The sequence below is a fragment of the Procambarus clarkii genome, chromosome 23 (genome assembly GCF_040958095.1).
Source record: "Procambarus clarkii isolate CNS0578487 chromosome 23, FALCON_Pclarkii_2.0, whole genome shotgun sequence".
Taxonomy (NCBI): Eukaryota; Metazoa; Arthropoda; class Malacostraca; order Decapoda; family Cambaridae; genus Procambarus; species Procambarus clarkii.
In genome coordinates, this window is record NC_091172.1 from 41,218,193 (window position 1) to 41,239,717 (window position 21,525).

Below are 21,525 nucleotides of genomic sequence, written 5' to 3' on the forward strand. Positions count from 1 at the left end.
GTAAATCCCTTAAATCCTCCTTGAACAAGAGGGTTTTTACTTGATCGAACCATATTCTTAACCTGCTGCAGGTAATTTTCAAATGGAAATGCTGAACATCTGTCCAAACTACCAAACTCTTTGGCATCAGAGGATATGTGTGTTAGGCAGTGTACACTGTACACTAAAAAATCCTTACCATACAGCTCACGAGCCTTTAACACAAAGTACAGCAAAAGATCATGTGCATATTGGCTGTAATTTAACTGAATCAATTTAGGTGATACAAGAATAGAAATGGCTACACTCAGAGTCAGGAAATGGTCATATAATTCTTTGGGTAAGATTCCCTTCAGTACAATCTTACCGTTGTAGAGAAGGAGTTGCCTGTATTCAGTCGCTTTCCATCTATCAACCTCTGAAAGACTTCGAGGTTTACCTGTTCTTTTAGGCGTCGCTTTTTGGCCCGTGACATACGCTGCCATCTTGTGTGGTATTCTCTTCTTCTTTCTATAATGTGTGCATACATTCTGAAGGAGAAAGGCCAAGTGCTACATTACCAATTACTATTACAAGATTATTAGTAAAGTATTGTACTGCAAAAAGCAAATAAAATGGGGTAAACTAAACTTTGAAAACAAATAATAATTAAAACAGGTAAATTAGTAAAATAACAAAGGCTTAAGCAGACATGACTCTGCTTAAGCCATGTAAAGCAGACAGATAAGATGGCAATATATAAGGGGAAAAAATTAAAAAGCTAGGATATAAAACTAATTGAGATCAAAAGCATAAATTACTAAAGTAGGGGAAAAAATAACAAATGACTTCATAAAAAAATTATCCAATTGCCAACAGCAACTTGGTAGTACGAGTCTAAGTTATCTTGAGGTTATCTTGAGATGATTTCGGGGCTTTTTCTAGTGTCCCCGCGGCCCGGTCCTCGACCAGGTCTCCCCCCCCAGGAAGCAGCCCGTGACAGCTGACTAACTCCCAGGTACCTATTTACTGCTAGGTAACAGGGGCATTTAGGGTGAAAGAAACTTTGCCCATTTGTTTCTGCCTCGTGCGGGAATCGAACCCGCGCCACAGAATTAAGAGTCCTGCGCGCTATCCACCAGGCTACGAGGCCCCCCCAGTCTAAGAAGTCTAAGAAACAAAAAAAATTTAAATGCTGTTATCTGCAATGAAACAATACATACTATTGCACGTACCGAAACATTGATGAATGTAAAAAATAGAGAACTATTTGCTGAATGTCCCATAAATGGATTTAAACTATTTTACACAAAGAGGGGGGAGAAGCCATGTATGTTAGGGAATATTTGAAATGTAGTCTCGAAAAGTACACAACTGTGATAGGAAAATTAGGTCACATGGAGGAGTGGGTCTGTATACTATGGAAGACCTTGTATGCTCGGAGCTCCTTAACATTACAAATGAGGTGGTAGAGGTATTGGGATTAAAAATAGAGAAAATAAATTTAGTGATTATTCTAATATACAAACCGCCAGATGCAACGGCCGAGGAATTCACAGAACAGATAAACAAAATGGAGAACTCGATACCTCATATTATCTTCCTAGGTGACTTCAACTTGCCTAGTCTAAGATGGAGAATAGCAAACAATAATATTATACCAGGAAATTTATCGAGACCTACCCACTCAGCTTCCTGGCAATACGTTAGTAATGAATAAATATGATATATTTACTCATTATAATGTTGGTGCTGAATGTACAACACGAAAAAACATAATTTTAATCTGAAAAAGGATCTTTTTATAAAGAAATTAGACGAAAATAAAAAGCTGGTGACGCCAAATCAAGTCGACGATCCAAGCGTCGGTTAGGTTAAGTTAGGTCAACCTAACCTATTATATTTATTCATTACTAACGTATTGCCAGGAAGCTTTGTGAAGCTTGTGTAGCTTGTGGTAGCTTGTGGTAATTAGACGGACCCTCATTTTAACAGAAACTTGGCTAAGTAAAGACTATACCCAACTCTACAACTTAGCTGGTTATAAAGGCATTCATAATTGCAGGCCTAGTAAAAAAGGAGGTGTTATACCAAAACAGATGCAGACCTAGGAAACAGGATTTCTTCAACAGAAATTTTGAAATTGTTCACAATTTTTGTTACACCAAAGTTGGAGTATGCAGCAGTTGTATGGTGCCCATATCTTAGAAAGCATATCAACAAACTGGAAACGGTGCAGAGACATGCCACTAAGTGGCATTAACTAAATGCCATTAAATATGCCAAATATACTACATAAATATACATACTACACATGCACAATAATTGTCCTGGGACCTCTGATATTCATAATATATATATATATATATATATATATATATATATATATATATATATATATATATATATATATATATATATATATATATATATATATATGTATATATAGGGCCATCAACACACCTCCAGCTAGGGCCACCAACACACCTCCAGGGCCATCAACACACCTCCAGCTAGGGCCACCAACACACCTCCAGGGCCATCAACACGCCTCCAGGGCCATCAACACAACACCACCATCAACACACCTCCAGCCAGGGCCACCAACACACCTCCAGCCAGGGCCACCAACACACCTCCAGCCAGGGCCATCAACACACCTCCAGCCAGGGCCACCAACACACCTCCAGCCAGGGCCACCACACACCTCCAGCCAGGGCCATCAACACGCCTCCAGGGCCATCAACACAACACCACCACCAACACACCTCCAGCCAGGGCCACCAACACACCTCCAGCCAGGGCCACCAACACACCTCCAGCCAGGGCCACCAACACACCTCCAGCCAGGGCCATCAACACGCCTCCAGGGCCATCAACACAACACCACCACCAACACACCTCCAGCCAGGGCCACCAACACACCTCCAGCCAGGGCCACCAACACACCTCCAGCCAGGGCCACCAACACACCTCCAGCCAGGGCCACCAACACACCTCCAGCCAGGGCCACCAACACACCTCCAGCCAGGGCCACCAACACACCTCCAGCCAGGGCCACCAACACACCTTCAGGGCCATCAACACAACACCACCATCAACACACCTCCAGCCAGGGCCATCAACACACCATCCAGCCTACCACCACAAGCTTATAAATATACTACACATGTCTAAGAGCAAATAAAAGAAAACAGTTACCTTAACTATTGAAGATGCAGCAGGATTTTGTGGATAAGCCAGCAGCAGTCCCTCTCGACACGGTTTTAAAATGGCGGCGACTACCACAACATGCAACGAGCCTAAAGAATGTCCAGCGCTAGCATTATCTAAACGATATTATATATTATCAAGCAATACGGAAATCTAAAATAAAAAAAATGATACAAATAATTGTATTAAATATTTATTTGCAATTACAATACCTCGGGAATATATTTTTGCGTTAGCAAAACATATTAAGTTCGTATTTAGTTTAACTCATTTAATTTCTTTACAAATAATAACCTGATTTTACCTGATGGCCATTAACATTAATGTTTTATGTTGATACATTTCATACCCTTATTATTTCAATTTCTTTCTTTATTATGCACCCCATACCCATCCCGTGGGCGGTGGTGTAAAGGATTACAGAGGCACATAATGGGTTCAGGAACTGAACTCTCTAGTTTGTTTAGCTAAGCAAATAACAATTTTTGACGCTAGTTACAAAATTATTAATGTTATATATACATGTACACACTCTCATACATACATGTACATATATATATATATATATATATATACGTATACATATATACATACACATGCATATTTATAATCACCCACACAAATACACACATCAATAATCTCTGTGTCACTTATTTTATACATGTTCTTGTAGAACATTCTATTGCGAACACATTGGGCGCTGCCCAATAAACTCGCCCCTCGGGGCAAAATTATTTTTTTTTTTTAATCTTGGTGGAACATAAAATGGCCGCCTGTGTTTATGCTGTCGTCAGATGGCGCTGTGACGTCACAGATGAGGGAAGCACGTACTGCGCATTAATGCCTCGATCCCTCGTTATTTATTTATTTTATTTATTTATATATATACAAGAACGTACATTGAGGGTTAAGAGACAACATAGAGCTTAAGTTAGAATTATAATCTTGTAAAACCACTAGCTTGCATATATAGAGTTTCGGGCAAGTCCTTAAACTAATCTTTGAGCAAATTCTTAAACAGAGTTTTAGAGAAATAATTAAATGTAAAATTGATAAAAAGTGTTTAACAGGTACATTACAGCTTTACTTTACAAGTACAGATGATTTTAAGTAGGATAATTACAGTAAAATTGTCAAAAAATTGTTTACAGGTACGATGCAAGAATTTTCGACACAAAAGCAGATCAGAACAATACACAATAATGAACAAGGAATCCTAAGTACAATTAGGAAAACATCTCAGGGTTATACATTGGATTACTGAAGCACAATATGAGGATCATTACAAATAGTAATGCAGTAGAATATGCACTCATATTCTATTATTAAGTTAATATTAAGTTCCTTCCTCATGTTAAGTATCTTTGTGGTACTAGGGACATCCAAGGATTATCTTCAAGGCTTCGTTCTGCAAGTTTTCAAGCCCTTTAAGCTTTCTTTCAGTCATCAAGGCAAGCAGAGATGCAACATAATCCACTACCTCCTTTATGAACTGGCGTTACTCTTGCGTTTTTAAGGATATCAGGGAAGGTATGACACTCAAGGGATTTGTTGAACAGCAGAGCTATAGGTGGTGCAAGGGCACATGGGAGGCGCTCTTGTATACAATGGATGGGATTTCACTGATGTTCCCAGCTTTGGTTTTTAGTGAATGTATGATGGACACAACATCTGACGGGCTGACTGGTGAGAGGAGAAGAGAGTTTGGATAGCTGCCTGAGAGATATGTGTTGATATGTGTCTGAGTCTGTGGGATTTTACTTGCAAGGTTAGCACCAATCGATGAAAAGAAGCTATTAAATTCATTCGCCATTTCTAAGTCAGATGACAGTGTAAGGCCATCCTTAGAGAGTGTTATCTGGTTGTGGGAGTGTTGTTTAGTTCCCAGGATGTTAGAGATGGTATTCCATGTGCTTTTCATGTTGCCTTTTGCTTCTTTGAATCTAGTCTCATAGTATGAAAGTTTTGCTTTTCTTATGATACTGGTAAGCACTGACGAGTACCTTTTAACTACTTTCATTGGAATTAGGCCACTCCTAAATTTGTTTTCGTATTCATGTTTTTTGTTGATTGATTTAATTATGCCACTTGTGAGCCACGGGTTATTTTTTCTTTTATCAGTTACTTGTTTGGTAAGGAGGGGACAGTGAGTGTTGTAGAGGCTTAGAGTTTTGTAGAGAAAGAGGTTAGTTGATGAGTTTATATCCTGTGAATTATTAAATTCAGATTCCCAGTTAATATTGTGAAGTGCATTAGAGAGATTGCCTAAAGCTGATTCACTATGTAGCCTGAATGAAAGTTTTTTGGTTTCTGGTGGTGATGTGTCAATGTTTGCTATGATGGAAAGTAGGATAGTGGTCAGTTGTTCTGTCATAAATTACCCCAGATGTAAGGGGAGCTGTTATATTAGTCCAAAGGTGATCCAGGGTAGTGGCAGATGTTTGAGTGACTCGGGTGGGCTTGGTGATTGTGGGGATTAGCATACAGGAGTGCATGCTGCTACGGAAATAGTCAACTTGAGGGTTGTTTTCAACATTCAATAAAGAAATTCTGGAGGGCTTCTGTGCAAGGGTTAGGATGAGCTAGCCTAAGCATTTTTATACCAATTTGACAGTTATTTTCAGTAACACGATAAACAACGCTCGGAATATTAAGTTCCTTTCTCATAATAAGTATCTTTGTGGTACGAGGGCACCCAAGGATTATCCTCACGGCTTCGTTCTGCAATTTTTCAAGCCCTCCAAGCTTTCTTTCAGGATGCCTTAAAGTTAGTTTAGTTCATTTATTATACTCCCCATACCCATCTTGTGGGCGGTAGGGGAAAGGGTTGCAGAGGCACATAATGGGCTCAGGGACTGAACCCCACAATTCATTTAGCTAAGCAAGTTACAATCTTGATGAGCTAGTTACAAAATTCAGTATAAGTCGTCACATCAACAATGGGTTCGAGATCGATCACAAGTACAGTTTCTAAATTAAGCAACTGACATATGTGGAGAGCTAGTGTCACAATTGATATGTTTGTCCTGCACACCGCCCCTCATCCAGTGGGCAGCGGTGGATAGGTTACAATCACTTTGTTACTACTTACAGTTAGCAAACTGGGGATATTTGGCTAAAATTTCTGGTACCAGATACTTTTGAATGAAATATTGACACATCGTTGGTACATTGGTTATAAAATTGTCTCTGAATTCACTATCACATAGTGACGGAGGGTGTGCGAATAATTTTGTTGACAGTTAACATTTGGTCAGGTCTACATCGGCAGATAATGAGAATTCCCAGAAATACTTGTAACCGAGTCTAAGCCGAGCAGTAGTAACATCTAGAAGTCTGCTGATTTTATTGGATGAACCATAGATGTGTCGCTCCTCTTGCATAATAGTATTGAACGAAAGTTAATCTCCCCAAACAATTTCGCGTTTTGGGCAAGTTACCCCTCCACTCTCTCCATTTTTTTTTTGGACATTCCCTGGTAGTGTGCGGAAATACTGAAAAGTGTATACTCTTTTCAACTTTGTCACCTTAATTCTCGTCCTATGTCTTTCATTTTGGTATCAATGCGTTCGCAATAGAATTCCCAACAGAACTATGTGAATATAATGTCAAAGACAGCAGCGCGCTCCACCCGCCGACAAGATGAATGTAGGCCAAGGGTACCAGAAAAAGAAAGCTGAGCGTGATAATACTGAAAAGTGTATACCCTTTTCAACTTTGTTACCTCAATTCTCATCCTGGGTTTTTCAATTTAGCATCAATGTGTTCGCAATAGAATTCTCTACAGGACTAAAGGCATATAAACTCCAAAAGCCCGGCTTACCATCCGCAACAAACAGAGAAAGCGAGAGCGTGTTACCAGGGAGCGCGCAAGAGCGATAAAATGTATACACTCTTTTCATTCTGGTCACCTCAATTGTCATCCTAGGTCTTTCATTTTGGTATCAATGTGTTCGCAATAGAATTTCCAACCGGAATTTATGCATGAAATGTCAAAAACAGCAGCGTGCTCCACCCGCTGACGTGATGAAAGCACGGCGGACCATCCACACAAAACAGAGAAAGTGAGAGAAAGTAACCTGGGAGCACTCTAGTGCAATGTAATGTGAACACACTTTTCACTTTGGTTACCTCAATTCTCGTCATATGTCTTTCATTTTGGTATCAATGTGTTCGCAATTGTATCTGCTGGCATTTTACCCTTTGCTTGGATCTGAAGGGTTTTAGGCTCACCACGATGCAATCTGATAGTACCACACGTGTATATACCTATCTTCAAGCAGCAATTCACTCATTCAAACCGACTTATAATAGTTATCCATATATAAATGGTAATCTTTGTTCTACCTGTTAACCTGTCATATGAAGAAAGATTGTCAAAGCTTATATTACATTCTCTAGAAAAGCAAAGAATTAGGAGTGACATATGGTAGAGGTGCACAATGGGATGAATGGACATAACAAAGGGGACATTAATGGGGTATTAAAAGTAGCAACACAAGACAGAACTCGAAACAAAGTGTAAAAATTGGAAAAATTTAGATTTAGGAAAGAACTGCATGAGAAAATACACTGGGTTTGTACCTTAAGGTTCATGTATGCAATATTACAGAGTTCCAGTTAACTCCCATGCATGCAATTAATTTATGTTATGTTTATGTTTTTTATGTTAAAATGTTTTTGTTGATTTGTTTGTATATTTTCATAAGTAAAGCATGCTTACCGTCTTATTCCAAGTTTTATGATAACTTTACAATGTTTAAAACATAAAGTTCAATATATATTCTGGTTTTCATACAGGAATTATACGTTAATATAACATCATAATAACGTAATGATGTCGTGTAAATAACGTTATACTGACGTCATATAAATGTTATATTTATGTTATAAGAACGTAAATTGGATAGCTTTACAGAAAGTAAACAAAAAAAACTAAATGTTGACTGAAAATTATTTATTCTTAAATATAAAGCATGAAAACATTATAATACCATAGCATTTACTATTATTTTTAAATTTTTACATAAATCTTAAAAAACTGTGTCATAAGAATATATGTTTTTAGTTATATCCTTTGGTTTTAAGAATGTCAGATATACGTATTTATGTCAAAAGTTATAGTATTACCTTTGTGGAACCATTTAAAAACGTCCACAAACGTTCTGTGTTTGCTGGGATATATATATATATATATATATATATATATATATATATATATATATATATATATATATATATATATATATATATGTCGTACCTAGTACCCAGAACGCACTTCTCAGCCTACTATGCAAGGCTAGATTTGCCTAATAAGCCAAGTTTTCATGAATTAATTGTTTTTCGACTACCTAACCTAACCTAACCTAACTTTTTTGGCTACCTAACCTAATCTAACCTATAAAGATAGGTTAGGTTAGGTTAGGTAGGGTTGGTTAGGTTCGGTCATATATCTACGTTAATTTTAACTCCAATAAAAAAAATTTGACCTCATACGTAATGAAATGGGTAGCTTTATCGTTTCAAAAGAAAAAAATTAGAGCAAATATATTAATTCGGGAAAATTTGGCTTATTAGGCAAATCGGGCCCTGCATAGTAGGCCGAGAAGTGCATTCTGGCTACTAGGTACGACATATATATATATATATATATATATATATATATATATATATATATATATATATATATATATATATATATATATATATTTAAATATGACCGAAAAAGTAAGATTAATAATTCTAACACGAATTTTCTCAATCTTTCGTACATTTCTTTTCACTGTTGGTGGTAATTCAAAAATCAATTCTCCAAAATTCATTTTTATTTCTAGTCTGACGCGACACTTGAGCGCGTTTCGTAAAACTTATTACATTTTCAAAGACTATAGTCTTTGAAAATGTATATATATATATATATATATATATATATATATATATATATATATATATATATATATATATATATATATATATATATATATATATGTCGTACCTAGTAGCCAGAACGCACTTCTCAGCCTACTATGCAAGGCCCGATTTGCCTAATAAGCCAAGTTTTCATGAATTAATTGTTTTTCGACTACCTAACCTACCTAACCTAACCTAACCTAACTTTTTCGGCTACCTAACCAAACCTAACCTATAAAGATTGGTTAGGTTAGGTTAGGTAGGGTTGGTTAGGTTCGGTCATATATCTACGTTAATTTTAACTCCAATAAAAAAAAATTGATCTCATACATAATGAAATGGGTAGCTTTATCATTTCATAAGAAAAAAATTAGAGAAAATATATTATTTCATGAAAACTTGGCTTATTAGGCAAATCGGGCCTTGCATAGTAGGCTGAGAAGTGCGTTCTGGCTACTAGGTACGACATATATATATATATATATATATATATATATATACATTATATATATATATGTCGTACCTAGTAGCCAGAACTCACTTCTCAGCCTACTATGCGAGGCCCGATTTGCCTAATAAGCCAAGTTTTACTAAATTAATATATTTTCTCTAATTTTTTTCTTATGAAATGATAAAGCTACCCATTTCATTATGTATGAGGTCATTTTTTTTTTATTGGAGTTAAAATTAACGTAGATATATGACCGAACCTAACCAACCCTACCTAACCTAACCTAACCTATCTTTATAGGTTAGGTTAGGTTAGGTAGCCGAAAACGTTAGGTTAGGTTAGGTTAGGTAGGCTAGGTTGTCGAAAAAACATTAATTCATGAAAACTAGGCTTATTAGGCAAATCGGGCCTTGCATAGTAGGCTGAGAAGTGAGTTCTGGCTACTAGGTACGACATATATATATATATATATATATATATATATATATATATATATATATATATATATATATATATATATATATATATATACATTATATATATATATATATATATATATATATATATATACATTATATATATATATATATATATATATATATATATATATATATATATATATATATATATATATATATATATATATATTGGTGTATACTGGCAGCAGGTTTTCTTTCAAACATGTTTCATTGAATATGACCGCATATTCTGTATTAATTATTTTCTGGTTTAGGGCTTCTATCCCTCTAACTATTTTCTTAGCATCAGGGCTTAATTGAAATAGGAGTTCTCCAAAACTCATTTTCGTACTTTTAAGGTGAAGAAAAGAAGTGATTTACTATAGAGTGTATTACACTTATTTGTATAATTTGCACGACGTTTCGAACCTCCATGGTTCATTCTCAAGTGAACAGATCTTACATTACTAGTTGAATTTATACCCGCATTAGGTCAGGTGATAATACAATGAAGGTGAAAACATGGGGGGATACATAAGGGATAAACATAGGGGCTGCAGAAGGCTTATTGGCCCATACGAGGCATCTCCTATCCAAACACAAAGATTAATCCAGTGTAATTGGCCTGTTATGTTGGACATTGTCTTCTGTGTTGGCATCGATATGTTCTTGTCTTGTCCTTACTCTCATGGTGGGTAGAGTAAATAGTTCCGTGATTTGGGTGTTCATGGTAGGTCGCTCTATTCTTATGTGAATTGCCTCAAGAATTTGTAATCTTCTTGAATCTTGGGTTTTGTCTATTATGCAAGTATTCTTGTTCAACATTTCTCTTGTTAGAGTAATGTCATGGGCTTGTCTCATGTGATTCCTAGGGGCACCAGATTGAAGATGGCATGTCAAACGCCTCGTCAGCTTGGTCGACGTCATACCTATGTACTTACATTGAAGGTTACATCCTTCGTGGGGGCAAGTGTACATGTATACAACGCTTGACTGCTGTAGAGGGTTCTCCGTCGGCTTCGGGCTGTTTTTGATAAGGAGTTCGGAAGTCTTCTTGGTTTTGTAGAATATTATCAGGTTTATGTTTTGGTTAGGAGTAGCGCTTTTTACTCCTTTACGGATTATTTCTTTCATTATTCTTTCCTCTTTTATATGTTCACTGTGCATGGTTGATTTGTAATATAATTTTATTGGGGGTGTTGTGGTTTCTGTTCTAGGTTCTGAACTATACCAACGGTCCAAGTGTCTTTTTATAGCAGCGTTTATTTCCGCGTTGCTATATCCGTTGTTCACCAATACCTGAGTTACTCTTTCAAACTCTCTACTCACGTTGCTCCATTCAGAGCAGTGGGTAAGCGCTCGACGAATATAAGCATTGAGAACACTGGCTTTGTATCTTTGGGGGCACTCACTTCTACCGTTCAGGCATAATCCTATGTTGGTGGGCTTGGTATATACGTTGGTACTTAAAGAGGTTCCTGTTTTTGTTATTAGTACATCCAAGAATGGCAGACTGTTATTTTCACTATTTTCATGTGTAAATCGGAGTACTGACTCTCTCTCTAGGTGTCTTTTTAGGTCAATTAGTTCATCTGAGTCTTTTACTATTACGAATATGTCATCTACATAACGGCAGTATACAGTTGGTTTTTGTCTGCTACTGAAGACCCTATCTTCGATGGTTCCCATATAAAAATTAGCAAATAAAACTCCTAAGGGGGAGCCCATTGCTACTCCGTCTATTTGTAAATACATTAGCAGACAAAAACCAACTGTATACTGCCGTTATGTAGATGACATATTCGTAATAGTAAAAGACTCAGATGAACTAATTGACCTAAAAAGACACCTAGAGAGAGAGTCAGTACTCCGATTTACACATGAAAATAGTGAAAATAACAGTCTGCCATTCTTGGATGTACTAATAACAAAAACAGGAACCTCTTTAAGTACCAACGTATATACCAAGCCCACCAACATAGGATTATGCCTGAACGGTAGAAGTGAGTGCCCCCAAAGATACAAAGCCAGTGTTCTCAATGCTTATATTCGTCGAGCGCTTACCCACTGCTCTGTATGGAGTAACGTGAGTAGAGAGTTTGAAAGAGTAACTCAGGTATTGGTGAACAACGGATATAGCAACGCGGAAATAAACGCTGCTATAAGAAGACACTTGGACCGTTGGTATAGTTCAGAACCTAGAACAGAAACCACAACACCCCCAATAAAATTATATTACAAATCAACCATGCACAGTGAACATATAAAAGAGGAAAGAATAATGAAAGAAATAATCCGTAAAGGAGTAAAAAGCACTACTCCTAACCAAAACATAAACCTGATAATATTCTACAAAACCAAGAAGACTTCCGAACTCCTTATCAAAAACAGCCCGAAGCCGACGGAGAACCCTCTACAGCAGTCAAGCGTTGTATACATGTACACTTGCCCCCACGAAGGATGTAACCTTCAATGTAAGTACATAGGTATGACGTCGACCAAGCTGACGAGGCGTTTGACATGCCATCTTCAATCTGGTGCCCCTAGGAATCACATGAGACAAGCCCATGACATTACTCTAACAAGAGAAATGTTGAACAAGAATACTTGCATAATAGACAAAACCCAAGATTCAAGAAGATTACAAATTCTTGAGGCAATTCACATAAGAATAGAGCGACCTACCATGAACACCCAAATCACGGAACTATTTACTCTACCCACCATGAGAGTAAGGACAAGACAAGAACATATCGATGCCAACACAGAAGACAATGTCCAACATAACAGGCCAATTACACTGGATTAATCTTTGTGTTTGGATAGGAGATGCCTCGTATGGGCCAATAAGCCTTCTGCAGCCCCTATGTTTATCCCTTATGTATCCCCCCATGTTTTCACCTTCATTGTATTATCACCTGACCTAATGCGGGTATAAATTCAACTAGTAATGTAAGATCTGTTCACTTGAGAATGAACCATGGAGGTTCGAAACGTCGTGCAAATTATACAAATAAGTGTAATACACTCTATAGTAAATCACTTCTTTTCTTCACCTTAAAAGTACGAAAATGAGTTTTGGAGAACTCCTATTTCAATTAAGCCCTGATGCTAAGAATATATATATATATATATATATATATATATATATATATATATATATATATATATATATATATATATATATATATATATATATATATATATATATATATATATATATATACATACATACATATATATATATATATATATATATATATATATATATATATATATATATATATATATATATATATATTAGTATATTTTGGTAGCTGTCTTTCCTGTAGACATATATTATTAAATATGACCGAAAAAGTAAGATTAATAATTCTAACACGAATGTTCTCAATCTTTCGTACATTTCTTTTCACTGTTGGTGGTAATTCAAAAATCAATTCTCCAAAATTCATTTTTATATCTAGTCTGAGCGCATTTCGTAAAACTTATTACATTTTCAAAGACTATAGTCTTTGAAAATGTATATGTAATGTAAAATAATGTAAAATGTAATGTAAAATAACTCTTTCAGTGCCTGAGCCTAACCTAACTTAATCTAACTTTGTCTAAGGTGCTGTCTCTGCCTTACCATTTACCTAATGTTCTCTCATTCATATAATTTCCTAAATAATCCATCAAGTCTCCATGCACTTATGCAAGCATCTACCTCAGTTTCATTGTAAAATTTTACTCTTAAATCTAATCTTACCCTATTCCATTTAAATTGTAAATTTAATTGCATTGATCTATGTCATTTATTGAAATCAATTATTAATCTCATTTTGTTCTTTTAATTAAGTTCATTCTAATTATAGGTTAAAACTAAGCTAATTAAAATTTATTATCTTTAAGATTATTTTACTTTACAATTATCATTTGTCAATTTTTTTTTTATATATATTCATCCTGACAGTCTCTACTGATTTTTTGTTCTCTCCACCAAACTTGTGTATCCTCCATGGCTATCTAGTGACTTTTATTCTACCTCTAATTGTTTCAATTCTTTTGTTTACTTGCATTTATTGTTGTGTTTTGCCATAATTATTCTCTAATTTTAGCAGACTCAATACTTTGTAAGTTCTTATTGTATTGTTATATTATTATATTGCTGTGTTTTGCTACTATAACTTTCTATTTTACAGCAGATTTAGTTTTCATCTGTTCCTGAAATTGCTTATCTTATTGTATCGTGACATTATCTTATCTATATGCTTACTGATATTGATCCAGATCGAAATCTTCTGTCCCATATCCACACATATCAGCACATTGATCATCATTATTGCAGGTATTACACAGCAAATCTTGCAAAAAACAAACTCCTAAATAGCACCTGCTTATCAGTTTACAACCAAAATGTTAGGTCACTTGGTAAACATTTTGATGATATAAATGTACTTCTTACAGCACTAGGTATTAAATTATCTTTCATCATTTTAACAGAAACTTGGCTAAGTAATGACTATACCCAACTCTACAATTTAGCAGGTTATAAAGCCATTCATAACTGCAGGCCTAATAAAAAAGGTGGCGGTACAGCAATATATTACAAAGATACCTTCACTTGCAATAGTGTCATTAGTGATAGAGACGACTATTGTGAATATACCTTTGCCAAGTTCTCCAGTAAATCCCTTAAATCCTCCCTGATAATCGGTGCCATCTATAGATTTCCTAATACCAACATAGCTTTATTCTCTGACAATGTAAGGAATCTTATCATAAATAACAATCTCAACAAAAATCACATCATTCTGGGAGGTGATTTCAATATTGACCTGGGTCTTCAAAACAACCCTCAAGTTGACTATTTCCGTAACAGGATGCACTCCTGTATGCTAATCCCCACAATCACCAAGCCCACCCGAGTCACTCAAGCATCTGCCACTACCCTGGATCACCTATGGACTAATATAACAGCTCCCCTTACATCTGGGGTAATTTATGACAGAACAACTGACCACTATCCTACTTTCCTCACAGCAAACATTGACACATCACCACCAGAAACCAAAAAACTTTCATTCAGGCTACATAGTGAATCAGCTTTAGGCAATCTCTCTAATGCACTCCACAATATTAACTGGGAATCTGAATTTAATAATTCACAGGATATAAACTCATAAACTAACCTCTTTCTCTCCAAAACTCTAAGCCTCTACAACACTCACTGTCCCCTCTTTACCAAACAAGTAACTGATAAAAGAAAAAATAACCCGTGGCTCACAAGTGGCATAATTAAATTAATCAACAAAAAACATGAATACGAAAAGAAATTTAGGAGTGGCCTAGTTTCAATGGAAGTAGTTAAAAGGTACTCGTCAGTGCTAACCAGTATCATAAGAAAAGCAAAACTTTCATATTATGAGACTAGATTCAAAGAAGAAAAAGGCAACATGAAAAGCACATGGAATACCATCTCTAACATCCTGGGAACTAAACAACACTCCCACAACCAGATAACACTCTCTAAGGATGGCCTTACACTGTCATCTGACTTAGAAATGGCGAATGAATTTAATAGCTTCTTTTCATCGATTGGTGCTAACCTTGCAAGTAAAATCCCACAGACTCAGACACATATCAACACATATCTCTCAGGCAGCTATCCAAACTCTCTTCTCCTCTCACCAGTCAGCCCGTCAGATGTTGTGTCCATCATACACTCACTAAAAACCAAAGCTGGGAACATCAGTGAAATCCCATCCATTGTATACAAGAGCGCCTCCCATGACATTGCGCCACCTGTAGCTCTGCTGTTCAACAAATCCCTTGAGTGTCATACCTTCCCTGATATCCTTAAAAAAGGAAGAGTAACGCCAGTTCATAAAGGAGGTAATCCGTCAGACATAAACAACTATAGACCAATATCGAACCTACCCATACTATCAAAAATATTTGAAAAAATTATCTACAAACAGCTCTACTCCTATATCGTAAAATTCGACATTCTTAGCCCCTGTCAGTTTGGCTTCCGCTCTCAAAAGAGTACCAACGATGCAATTATTAGTCTCCTTGATATAATTTACTTAGCTCTTGACAAAAGTGAGTTTCCAATTGGACTCTTCATTGACCTGAGAAAGGCCTTTGATACTGTTAATCACGATTACCTCTTAAGTAAACTCCATCATTATGGAATCCGAGGCCATTCACTGGACTATATCCAATCCTATCTTAGTGATAGACACCAATGTGTAGCCATCAATAATATAATCTCTCCCATTCTACCAATAACTGTTGGAGTGCCACAGGGCAGCATCTTGGGACCTCTTCTTTTTCTTATATACATTAATGATCTGCCTAATGTCTGTAACATTCTGAAACCTATTTTGTTTGCTGATGATACTACCCTCATCTACTCCAACCCCAACCCACATACACTAAATGGTGTTGTTAATAATGAACTAAAAAAAGTCCACTTATGGATGTCAACCAACAAAGTAACACTTAACATAGAAAAGACCTACTACATCCTATTCGGAAGCAAATCTACAAATGCAATTCAACTTCAGATTGACAATGTAAACATTAGCAATAAAAATGATGGAAAGTTTCTTGGCATATTCCTAGACAAGAGACTCAACTTCAGTACCCACATACAACACATAACTAAGAAAGTCTCTAAAACAGTTGGTATACTCTCCAAAATCAGATATTATGTTCCTAACTCTGCTCTCATCTCTCTATATTATGCAATAATCTATCCCTATCTCAACTATGGTATCTGTGCATGGGGTTCAACCACTGCAAACCACCTCAAGTCCATCATCACCCAGCAAAAATCTGCTATCAGAATAATATCAAATTCTGCTTTCAGACAACACACAGCCCCCTTGTTTAACTCCCTAAACATGCTAAACATAATCTCACTCCACAAATTCTCTTGTGTCAACTACATTTACAAAACCCTGTTCTTAAATGCAAATCCTTGTCTGAAACTCTTCTTGGACAGATGTAATAGTACCCATTATCACCACACCAGAAATAAATATCTCTTTGATATCCCCAGAGTTAAACTTAATCTGTGTAAACACTCTATGTAAATAAAGGAACCCAGTTTATGGAACTCACTCCCTACTGAATTGAAAAGCTGTCCAACTTTTACATCATTCAAAATCAATACTAAAAAGTACCTAATTTCATCTTCATAGTTTTTCACTTTTTGCCTTAAAATTGCACTGTATCAATTGCTACCCAATCTCCCAACCTTTATGTTCCCAATTTGAACATCTTTACCATTGTGATCATTGCTGTTTTCTTATATGTGCTGCCAATTTTTCTTATATGTGCTTATATGTGTACGGTGTTTATAAATTTTGTTTATCTGTATCTTTTGCTACCCAGTCTCCCAATCTTTATGTACCCAATCTGAACATCTTTACCATTGTGATCATTGCTGTCTTATATGTGCTGTCAATCTGCTGTGTGGTGTCTATTAACCTTGTTTAAATTACTAATCAAGCTGTCAATGTAATCAATCAGAGCTTTAATATAACAATGTGCTTTAATATACCTACTTATCTCTCTCATCTCATTTTTCTCTTGTAATGTATCTTTATCATTTATCAATTCTGATTGAAATTACCTACTTAAAATTATCTGCTAGATTAAGGACCTGCCCGAAACGCTGTGCGTACTAGTGGCTTTACAAGAATGTAAATACTGTACTATCCAATGTATTCTCACAAACCCAATGTACCTTCTTGTATATATATATAAATAAATAAATAAATAAATAAATAAATAAATAAATAAATAAATAAATAAATAATGTAATGTAACATCTTTTCTTCAAACAACTCTTAGCCTTTATAGCACCCACTGTCCTATGCTTACAAAACAAGTCACAAACAAAAGGCTTAACAATCCTTGGCTTACAAAGGGAATACTTAAATCCATTAACAAAAAACACGATCTTGAGAAAAAGTATAGGTTAGGAACCGTCTCCAAAGAATTCTCAAAGAATTACTCGTTATTGGTATCTAAAATAATTAGACGAGCCAAAACTAAATACTATGAAGATAAATTTACCCAAATAAAGAGCAACATTAAGAAAACTTGGAGCACAATTTCACAAATATTGGGATCAAAAAAGATTTTAAATAACAAACCAACACTCCTGTCCAATAACACTGGTCAGCTTTCAGCCTCTGATTCTGCTATTGAGTTCAATAGGTTCTTCTCTTCCATTGGGTCATCCCTTGCAAATGATATTCCATCTTCTAGTCCTGATGTTAAGGACTATCTTACAGGTAACTATCCAGTCTGTGTACCTAAAGCCTACTAATTCCACTGATGTCAATGAGATAATCCTTTCCCTTAAAACCAAGTCTAGTGCCCTCGAGGAGATACCAACTTTAGTTTACAAAAAAGCCTCCAGATCTTTAGCCCCTGCTATTGCATTGCTCTTCAACAAGTCACTTGAACTCCAAACCTTTCCAGACATTCTAAAAAAAGCAAGAGTAACCCCCCCGTCAACAAATGTGGTGATCTCACAGATGTTAACAACTACAGACCTATATCAATCCTGCCTAACTTGTCAAAAATATTTGAAAAACTAATCTACAAGCAGCTTTACTCTTTTCTAGCAAAACACAATGTGCTTAGCTCTTGTCAGTATGGCTTCAGACCCAAAAAAAGCACTAACGATGCACTTATTAGTATGATTAACTTGATTCACGCAGCTCTTGATAAAAAGGAGTTCCCTGTTGGGTTATTTGTGGACCTGCGTAAGGCTTTTGACACTGTCAACCACCAAAACCTTCTTCTTAAATTACATCATTATGGAGTCAGAGGACACTCCCTGCAATACCTCAAATCTTATCTTACTGACAGGCTCCAGTATGTATTATTATTCTGTGAATAATTTTTATTCTGTGAATAATAATTGTATTATTCACAGTATTATTCTGAGAATAATACTGTGAATTTCTCCCACCCTACCCATCAACATTGGTGTTCCTCAGGGCAGCATACTTGGCCCTCTTCTCTTTCTCAGCTACATTAATGACCTTCCAAATGCCTCCCAACACCTCAAACCAATTCTATTTGCTGACGACACAACCTTCATTTACTCCAGCCCTGACCCCCTTGCTCTAAATGCCACAGTAATACTGAGCTAAAGAAAGTCCATCTTTGGCTAACTTCCAACAAACTCACCCTTAACATTGACAAAACGTTCTATATTCTGTTTGGCAATAAATCCTCTAATCAAATAAATCTCAAAATAAACAATACCCAAATTTGTAACAAATTAGATGGAAAATTCTTTGGCGTTCTCATTGACCACAAGCTGAATTTCCAGGGACACATTCTAAATATATCAAAAAAAGTTTCAAAAACTGTTGGCATTCTTTCTAAGATCAGATATTATGTACCCCGCCCTGCCCTGGTGACTCTCTATTACTCCCTCATTTATCCATATCTCAACTATGGTATTTGTGCTTGGGGTTCTACTACCCAAAATCATTTACGTCCTCTAATTACTCAACACAAAGCTGCTATTAGGACAATATCCAACTCTAGCATCAGACATCACTCGGTACCCCTACTCAAATCTCTGAATATGTTAGATATTAAGTCACTGCACATTCTCTCATGTGTATTATACATATATAAAACGCTGAACTGTAATGCCAATCCTGACCTCAAAAGCTTCATTGAAGGTTGTAACAGAACCCATAAGCACCACACCAGAAATAAATACAGTTTTGATATTCCTAGAGTACGACTTAATCAAACTAGAAATGCTCTTCAAATCAAGGGACCCAGAATGTGGAATGACCTTCCCAAGCATGTTAAAGACTGTACCTCTCTCAACCAGTTTAAGATAAAAACGAAGCACTACCTAATAAATTCCCTGTAACCTACCTTACCCCTCTGTTGTCAACCCATGTCTGTTTTCTTTCAAAACAACGCTGTTTGAATGTAATTGTCTGTAATAATTTGTAATTGTATTTGTGCTGCTTTTTCAGCCATGTCCCCTCCCTCTTTTACCTCAATTTTTATTTGTTCTCGACACATTTTATTCTTTATACCCATTAGTATTAAGCTGTAGTCATTAATGTTTTTCCTGCCCGAAACGATTTGCGTAATAGTGGCTTTAGGCATTGTATGTACTAGCTCTATCTATTAATCCAACAAACTTTGTAAAATCTCTTGTATGTATGTACCTTACCTAAACAAACATTTATTTATTTATTTATTATTTATTTATTTGCTTGGGTTAAACTCTAACAGCCATTTGTTCGACCATTCCTGCAGCTTGTCCGGGTCTTCTTGAAGCCTCAAGCTGTCCTCTGTCTTAATCCTTCTCATAATTTTGTGTTACGTCACTGTTAACGGTGACATCATGGCGGCTTGTGTAACGTCACTGTTAACGGTGACGTCATGGCGGCTTGTGTAACGTCACTGTTAACAGTGACGTCATGGCGGCTTGTGTAACGTCACTGTTAACGGTGACGTCATGGCCGCTTGTGTAGCGTCACTGTTAACGGTGACGTCATGACGGCTCGTGTAACGTCACTGTTAATGGTGACGTCATGGCGGCTTGTGTAACGTCACTGTTAACAGTGACGTCATGACGGCTCGTGTAACGTCACTGTTAACGGTGACGTCATGACGGCTTGTGTAACGTCACTGTTAACGGTGACGTCATGACGGCTCGTGTAACGTCACTGTTAACGGTGACGTCATGACGGCTTGTGTAACGTCCCCCCCTTCGGACACTGTGGACACTGAATCTCTTCCCACACTCTGGACACTCATGAGGTTTATCACCTAAATGCACTAACATGTAAGTTTTCACATATGAAGCACCGGTGAATACCTTCTGACACTGGTGAGTCTTCATGTTCTTTATGACAGGTGCAGTTTGTGTGAAGGTTTTCTTCCCCGGATGTTGGGAGAAGCGTCAAGGCTTGAGTGTTGTTTTTTGTTTCTTAGAGTTAGACTTGATGTGAGCACTTGGCGGTCAGTGGTGGTGCTTCTTCTTTATGATAGGTGCAGTTTGTGTCAAGGTTTTCCCTTAATGCTCGTGCTGGACATCACCGGCGGGTGCTGCTAAAATGGCGGCGGTTGTTTACCCTCTCATCACCTAAGCGTTCCAATGTTTTTGTCTGGTTCCACATATCATTTTTCCTACTTCTTATTTTTGTTTATAAGTGATCATTTACAATTAACACTTGTATTTTTATTTATGCTTTTCAATCAAAGAATGTACTTGAAATGGTTTCTTTAAACATAAAGCCACGCGATTATACTTTTTGAAGGAAATAGCTCTCCCACAGTGGATGCACTACATGCGCAGAGTTGACCAACAAGTTTTTCATATTCACTTTTATTTATTTATTTATTTACATATATACAAGAAGGTACATTGGGTATGTGAGAATACATTGGATAGTACAGTATTTACATTCTTGTAAAGCCACTAGTACGCACAGCGTTTCGGGCAGGTCCTTAATCTAGCAGATAATTTTAAGTAGGTAATTT

At 36.4% G+C, this 21,525-nt stretch overlaps 1 long non-coding RNA gene across 1 annotated transcript in view; it reads right to left on the bottom strand.

Annotated features, from left to right (window-relative positions):
• LOC138367720 (uncharacterized) overlaps positions 1 to 21,099 on the bottom strand; it is a 21,594-nt gene extending 495 nt beyond the window's left edge. Inside the window, exons 1-3 of the long non-coding RNA XR_011229412.1 lie at positions 20,861 to 21,099; positions 3,160 to 3,260; positions 347 to 509 (exon numbers count right to left, since the gene is read on the bottom strand). This is a non-coding gene — a long non-coding RNA (uncharacterized lncRNA). The remainder of the gene's footprint in view (positions 1 to 346; positions 510 to 3,159; positions 3,261 to 20,860) is intronic.
• Positions 21,100 to 21,525: the final 426 nt, after the last annotated feature.